Source organism: Chroicocephalus ridibundus, chromosome 9 (assembly GCF_963924245.1).
Source record: "Chroicocephalus ridibundus chromosome 9, bChrRid1.1, whole genome shotgun sequence".
In the NCBI taxonomy this organism is placed as follows: domain Eukaryota; kingdom Metazoa; phylum Chordata; class Aves; order Charadriiformes; family Laridae; genus Chroicocephalus; species Chroicocephalus ridibundus.
The window spans coordinates 4,865,674-4,873,248 of NC_086292.1; positions in this window are offsets into that span (position 1 = coordinate 4,865,674).

The following is a 7,575-nucleotide window of genomic DNA, read 5'->3' on the forward strand; positions in this document are numbered from 1 at the left end:
TGGGCATCCAACTTTTATAATGGTTCTGTTTCCTACTTACCAATTCCCTCTCGGCGGCCGTCCGCTAAGGTGAGGTTATGCTTTGGTGGGAGGCAATCTCGGTAGCAGTGGAGACTGAATTCAGCAAGGGGTTGGAATTTCAGCACAAAGACCTCGACCTGGCTGCCACCCTCACTGGCAACCTCCGCGCAGAGCAGTCCAGCAAGTCCCGCCGCATCCCCTCGTCTGCACACAAGGAGATGCTGCCCGGCATGGTGTGCTGGGATGGTGTGTCAGCACCGCATTAAAGTGAGAACTTCATGGTTAGGGGCATATTGGACTACCATGCTCTAGCATTTACCCTATTTTGCAGAGCATGTGTAGACAGCAGCCTTTGTGCAGCAAGGAAACGTTCTTCGGTCCCGTTTCATAGTGGCAATAGCTAAAATTTCCACCAATGTCGGGGGTTTTCAACCTCAAATGGCTTTGCAGACCACAGAAAGAAATTAGCAGCAGTGAAGCACGACCACATCCGTAGTGGAGCGCAGAAACCACGGAGGGACGGCGTGCTCAGCTGAGGCCGCAGAGGAGAGCAAGCAGGCAGAGCATTTCTCCTCAGCTGGAGCTGACACCCCAACTAACCTCTTTACGCCACCGAGGTTGGAGTTTATTAAAGACTGCGAGTCAGCCAGACCTGGAGTATGAATCTCATTAGGCAGCGGAGCACTAACATGCCTTGCTCCTAAGAAAGGCTTTGTCTCTTGCTTCTTCCCATTCCCAGGTCCTTCCCTTTGAGCAGGGACCTGTCTGACCTCACTCACCTCCCGGTTTTGGGCAGAATTGTGCAATCTCTTTTTCCAGCAAGATAAAAAGCGATAATATGCAGGAGAAGTGTAGGACGATGTGAAACTCCGTGGGGATTCACACGTGGAGGGCAAAAGCTTCCCGCTGCCTCCCCAGCAATGCCAGGACATGACTCTGCTGCGGCAGCAGGGAAGTCGGGGTAAGGATGGTACGAGCGAGGTCTGGCTCACGCTGTGGCTTGGGACACTTTCATGCAGTCCAAACCGATTTCTCTGCAAGTGCCACAGCATTGGTGTAGTCCTCGTGGTGTTTGCTAACGAGATATTTCTGTCCCTTACCTGTGAAGCAACGTGGTAGGGAAAAGCACTCCTGAAAGTGGCTTCCCAGGGCAAAACACAACGCCGGTGCTGACAGTGAGCATCGCAAGGACTGGGCTTTGCTCCACCAGCCCTTGTGCTGCGGGAGTCGGGACCAGACCTCCTGTCTCTGCAGCAGCACAGCTTTGGAGAGGGGAAAAAAAGCCCTGGAGCTGTGCGGGAGCAAGAGGCCAAGGCTCAGCAGCAGCACAAGGTTCAACACCGCTGTTTGCAGCAGAGCCCTCCGTTCCGAAATGCAGCCCTGGCTGCCTCCTCGGGGCTGGCTGTCCCTGCACGTGCTGCTCCCCTTTCCCGGTATCGGTGCCTTCCAAATGCCTTGCCCTCGCCAGCTCTGCAGTGCCTTTGGGCCATTCCTCACAGCCCCCCAGGTCTGGGATAAAGCCAGCCCTCTCCAGAAATCCATCTTCAGCTCCTGGGGGACTTGGGAACTGCTTGCTGGGGCTGGAGACCTCTGTCGCTGTTATAGTGTCATCTCTGAGCCTTTCTCTTCTGGACTTTAGTCTCCCCAGTAAAAAAGTTGGAGGCAGCAATTGCTTCTTACCCAGCCATGGAAAAATGAGGTTTAAAGGAGCCTTTGTTATTGTTCCTTGGCCCCAGCCGGAGAAGTTTGCCGATGGGAAAGGTGCTGTAATTCCAGTCGCACAGCAGCCAGCAGCGGCATCTCGGGCTCCGGCTTACAGGGGATGCTCTCTGGCGGCAGTGCAGCTTTTGTCACTCTAGCAAGGAGTGGCAGACATTGTTTTCTCGCTTGTCCAGGGAGGAAACCCCTACCCAGCCTCTGTGCACACCTCCCTTGGCACCTCCAGGAATATTGTCTGTTGTTGGCAGAAAAAGGGACAGAGCTGAAGTGGTGCGAGCTGCCCAAACGCCTGCGGGGCATCTGCGCAGACGCGCAGGGGACCTCGCCAGGTCCCTGGAGAGAGGCAGCAGGGACTGAGTCCACTTCTGTAGCTGTGCGGAGCAGCAATGGGGGAAAAAGTGCTGCCGCTGAGCGCGGGGAGGAGTTGGGATGTTCAGGTAAAGCTGCTGCGGGAGCCCGGCCCGCTGGGCTGGATAAAGCTCCCCCTTTTGCTCCAGGCAGCGCTGGTAAGGAAGGGAAGCGCAGCTTCGCATCTCTGTGCACAGACCTGCTGCACCACTCCCTTTTCTCATCCGTGCTTTCAAAGATTATATGGAAAAAGAAGAAAATAAAAAGAAAAAAAATCTAAATATTACCACAAAACCCACTTTCTACTCCTCTCGGTATGTTTTCTTTTCATGAGAGGCTGTTCAAAGCAGCGCAGCCTCCAAGTCTGGGCTACGGGGAGCGCAGCAGCAGCCGGTGGTGGCCAGGCAAGGCAAACCCAGACTTGCCTGCTGGAGGACAGGCCCCACGCAGGAAGGAAAGTCCAGGGCACTGCGTCTTTTTTGGGCAGGAGGGAACAGGAATTGGTTACAGGTGACTCAGGGCAACTGCAGGTTGCAGTATTTCATCACAGACCGGTTTCGCAGAGAAAGGAGCGGTGCTCCCCCCGCTGCCCCTCTTCCCAGGGGGTATCGGATGCTGCCTCCGATTCTCCCTGTGCGTTTTTGTATGAAGTCATTAATTTCCACTTATCTGACCCAAAGTTGCTTCTGGGAGGTGTTAACTGCTCCGTATCAGAGAAGCGGACAAGGTGATGTGTGTGCGGACAGACTGTCCGGGGGGGAAGGTTGTGTACAAATGTGTGCGTTGTTAATTATTACTGTGTTTTCTTATAGTTCAGCAGGGAAGGGTTTCTCCTGCCCATTTGCTTGTTACTTGGCAGACTCTCAAACCTGTGACCTTCTTCCTCCCTGTCCTCTTCTGCCAGCTAATAAACGAATCTTTTAGAGGAAGGCGTTTTCAAGTTCGCTGTCCCTAGCTCCTCTTTGCTGTTAATATGGCTGACAAAGGGATTGAACTTTGCCCAGGTTCTTTTTTTTTTTTTTTTTTTAACCTTTCAAAACACCACTTAAAGTTGTATTTTCCCCGATTTGCCCTCTCCACCATCTCCCTTCTGTCTGGAGGGTTAGATCCAGGGACAGAAGAGGAATGCAGAGACCTGACGAGGTGCCGCCCCGCTGGGACCTGCAGACGGATAATCTGTTTTGAAGTGGGCTGATCCCTCGGGAGTCCTTCTGCCTGCCTGGACCGCTCGCTGTCCTATGGGACATGTGACATGTCCTCTCCAAGCTGGGTGCAGGGAGTCGTGCCCATCAAGGCATGGATGCAGCACTGGCAGGGCAGGGAGCGCTGCACAAGTTTGCAGCATTTTTTCTTCTATATAAGTGAACACGTTTATAAAAAAAAAAACCATCCTGCCGCTGGGGTCAGGCAGTAAAGATGCCTGAATTTCCTTCTTGTCCTTGAACCAGGTGACGTCTGCTCAGCAGGGATGCTGAAATCACTGCGCCTGGCGATGTGACTGCCGCACCGCGCGGGCGGCACGGGCTTCGTCCGGAGAACTGCAGAGAGGATTTAATCAGGACTGTCACGCACGCTTCCAGCATCTTGCCTGCCCTCAGACGTCATCCTCGTCTGGTTAATTCTTCATGTCTCGCCAGTGCTACCCCATTCCTGCAGGTTTTTTTGGTCTGTCTGAAGTCAGCTCTGCAGAAGGGCTGTCGGCACGGGCCGCCGCTGAGGAGGGTCCATCCTCTGCCTCCTCCGAAGATGGGAGCGGAGCCTGTGCCTGTCCCCGGCTGGTGAGACGGTGCTGGGAGAGGGAGGGAAGGAGATGCTGGGCAGCACCAGACGTTCCACCCACAGGCCAGGGATGTTTCAAAGGCTGCTCTGAGTTTGGCTCGGAAGATTCAGAGCTTTTCCTGGAACCAACTGTGGTTCGGGCACAAGGCTGCTGCCGGCTCCGGCGTGCTCAGGTTTGGATGGGAGGGCACCTGCCTCCTCCTTCAGCCGGAGAGTGAGGATGGGCAGATGGGTGGGAAGAGGCTGCTGACTTAGGGAAAGACAGATCAGCTTCACATCTGCTTCTTCTGCCTCAGCCCTGTCCTCCAGAGGCAATTTCTCCAGCTGATGAGCATATTTCTGTATTACAACACTGAACCACGGCAGTTCTGCTGAGCTCAGCATCCCGCTTCCCAGGCTGGGAGCAAGGCAGCGGGCTGTGACTGTTGTGAGATGGATGAACAAACCCAGCCGTGGCCCCAGACTAACAATTTCATCCAAGAGATCGAGTCCCACAGCAGCCGGCTCGTCTGCCGTGACAAAGGCAGAGCAGATCTGGGTGTGCGGGGTGTTGCGCACGCAGCTGACATCGACCCACGGGCGAGCAGAGCCGGTCCGTGATGTGCAGCTCGTGGCCTCAGAGGGAAAAAACCACTAAAGAAGTCAAGCCTGAGTGAGAACCAAGGGATTTGGCATGAGGAATTATCCCAGCGGAAAACAGTGAAAGGGGAAAAACTAGCTTGATTTGCTCCAAAGTTACATTATCCAGGGAGACGGCGAGGGCAGCAGCGGCGGGGCAGGCGCCGTGCCGGAGCGAAGGCTGCCCGGCGGATGACTGCGGAGCTCTGCAAAGAGGTTACGCTTTTAAAATCCTGGGATATAAATCTATGCCAGGCAATTACACGAGTCCTCTCCGAGCCCCTCGGGGGCTCTGTATCGTAATGTATTGCTGGGCTCCACAGCCCAGAGATTTAATGCGTGTGGGGAGGCGTCCAACGCCCATACGTCATCTGGGTACTTGGTGGGAGGCGCGTCCCCACGAGCTGGACGAAGGTTGCTGCCAAAAGGGCGGAAATTTTTTGGCCCATTAACAAAGCTCACGTTAAGAAATGCAAACCTGGTGTTAAAGAGGCTGACAGCCTGCAGGAGCGTGGGGGAAGAAAGCTGAAAGGCTCTGAGAACACAAAAGGTTGGTCAAGGGCCAGAGCAAAGAACGGGCCACGGAGATACCCCGGAGAGGTGCAAGAACAGCAAATTGGATGAAGAGCAATGAAATGCGGTGTGTATATAAGAGGAGATGGATGCCCCTTGGCTCCTGCTGGGCTTCCTGAGGGGAGGAGGCTCCGCTGTTGGGTTGGAAGCAGTACGAGATGCGAATTGCGATGCCTTTTTGCACCAGCTGGAACCTCACAAGGTGCTTCCTCGCCCCCCGTTCCTGACGGAGCATGTCCAGCCAGGTCCAGCTTCAGAGCAAAGTCCTGACCCTGCATCTTCAGACCTTTCCAAAAGTTTGCTACCCGGATCTCCCCGTTTTGCCTACAAACCACCCAAAAATCCCAGCCCATCCCCCTGTGCCATGGGGAGATGCCTGAAGGCAGGTTCCTCAGCTCAGGCCCATCGTTTGCTGCTGGGGGTTATCACTTCCAGTTCTGTGGAGAACCGCAGCTTTGCTCGGCCACCTGGGATGGGGGGTCCTGAAAAGTCTGCAGAAGAAGTGTTGTCAGTCCCTGAAACACACTTTAATTTTAGATCTCTGGTTTTTATTTTTTTATTTTTCCTGGCCGCAGGTTGGAAGGCTTTGCGGTCGCTGTCTTCTGGCACCTGGGCATCCGGCAGCAAATGCCTGAGCTTGAACGTCAGGGCAGAAAAGTGGCATTGTCTCCTGCCACCAAGCCCCCGTCCAGCCCTCGAGAACAAAGCGAGGGCTTCAAACTGCACCAGCAGAATTGCAAAGCCTCCGCAGAGGGTCTAAGATCTGCACGCACAGAACTTTTTTCCCAACAGCTTCTCTCCTTCTCTGAAAAAAAAAAAAGAAATATTTTGCCTCTTTTCCATTTCCTCTTCCCCCACCAGACTCACCCTATCTGGCTTTTGGCGTCAAAGCGCCCTTAGGTCTTAAATAAATCTGATTTTAGAGCCGCCAATACCTTATGTCATGCTCCTTTGGAAGCTGTTCCCTGCTTTCTCGCGCCACGGCCACGCAGGGCCAGGTCACAGCTGGGGGAGACGGCGGCGGGAGGGGAGGCTGCGTTTCTGGGACCCCATTTCCTTCAGCGCGGAGGAAAGGGACGCCAGTACCAAAGACAACCACGAATAGAAATAGTTGATGGCTTGTTTTAGAAGCATGGACAAGAGTTTTGATAATTTTATTGGTCAGCTTTAAATGTATTAGTTGGAATGTGCAAATGAAAGGTGGGGGCTGTATGTCATTTAATCCCACACCCGTCTTCAGGTCGAGGAGAGAGTAAAGATTTGCTTTCCAGCAGCAAGGGAGGGGTTAAATTTTTACAGATTTTTCTGGACCAGTAACAAGCCTTTCGAAATACAGGGGAAAGGGAACTCCAAGGAGAACCCGAGCTCACTGTGCAGACGGGCCGGGAGCCCAGCATGGACAGCAAAGCGCGGCAGGGGTTTGCTCTCTGACTGGGACCCCCTCTGCTCCCTCCCACTCCCCAGCTGTGGAATGCTGATTCCACTCCCTCCTCCTCCAGGCTTGGGTGAATTTGAGCCTAAGAAGCTCTTCCATCCATGGGACTCCCCTCCTGTGCTTCCCACCACCTGGTCCATAGGGGTTTCCATGCAGGAGGAGGAGCTGAGGAAGGGCTGCCCCCATGGCTGGCAGCCTACAAAAGGGGTGGCTGTGCCACCACTTGTGGCCATCGATGGCACGGCCGGGCTGCCTGGGGACAGCCCCTGCAGCGGGAGGACCTGTGCCCAGGGTGGGCTGCACAGCACCCCTCATCCTCCTCCTCGCTCGCCTCCGGAATGCTGGTGGGACAGGGGCAGGGTGTGCACGGTGGGGTCTGGGAGGCAAAGGGACAGGGAAGGAGTCCCAGGCAGCATGGGGATGGGGACGGGGGGGACCACAGCAGCAGTGGGGAGAGCGGGAGGCCCCTGCCCCTCCCTGCAGCCCCGCCTGGACCCCAGCCCACCAAGTCTGAGCACCCTGAGGCATGCTCGGATGAAGGCTCAGGGGTGGTGCCTGCCTTGCTGGGGCTGCGTCGGGACGGCTCCCTGGGGCATGTAGCGCAGGGATGGGGCAGAGATCCCTGCGGATGCCACCGCTGAGTTGTGTCCATTGGGCCACCAGACGTGGGTGGGTGCGGGTACTGAGGGCAAATCCAGCAGAGGGCCCTCTCGGGGAGGAAGCAGACCTCCTCTTCCTCCTCCTCCTCCTCCTCCCCTTCTTTCCTCCTCCTCCTCCTCCTCCTCCTCCTTCTCCCCAGGCTGGCCCTGGGCCGTGCAGCCCAGCGTCCCCAGCAGGCAGGTGGGGACAGCACAGCCCCACACTGCCCCTGGGGTGGGGTAGAGCCGGCGAAGGACTGGATTCATTTCCTTCCTTCTCCCTCCCTTGCCGCACACATCACCTCGCTGGATTTTATGTGCGGAGTCCCGCTCAGGCTGCAGGGTGCCGCAGATGCGCCCGAGCGCCGCTGCGATGGCCGCACAGCGCCCGGCTTCCTGGGGGACCGGTGACAACCTGTAGCATCCCTGGCATGTGCGCTCCTG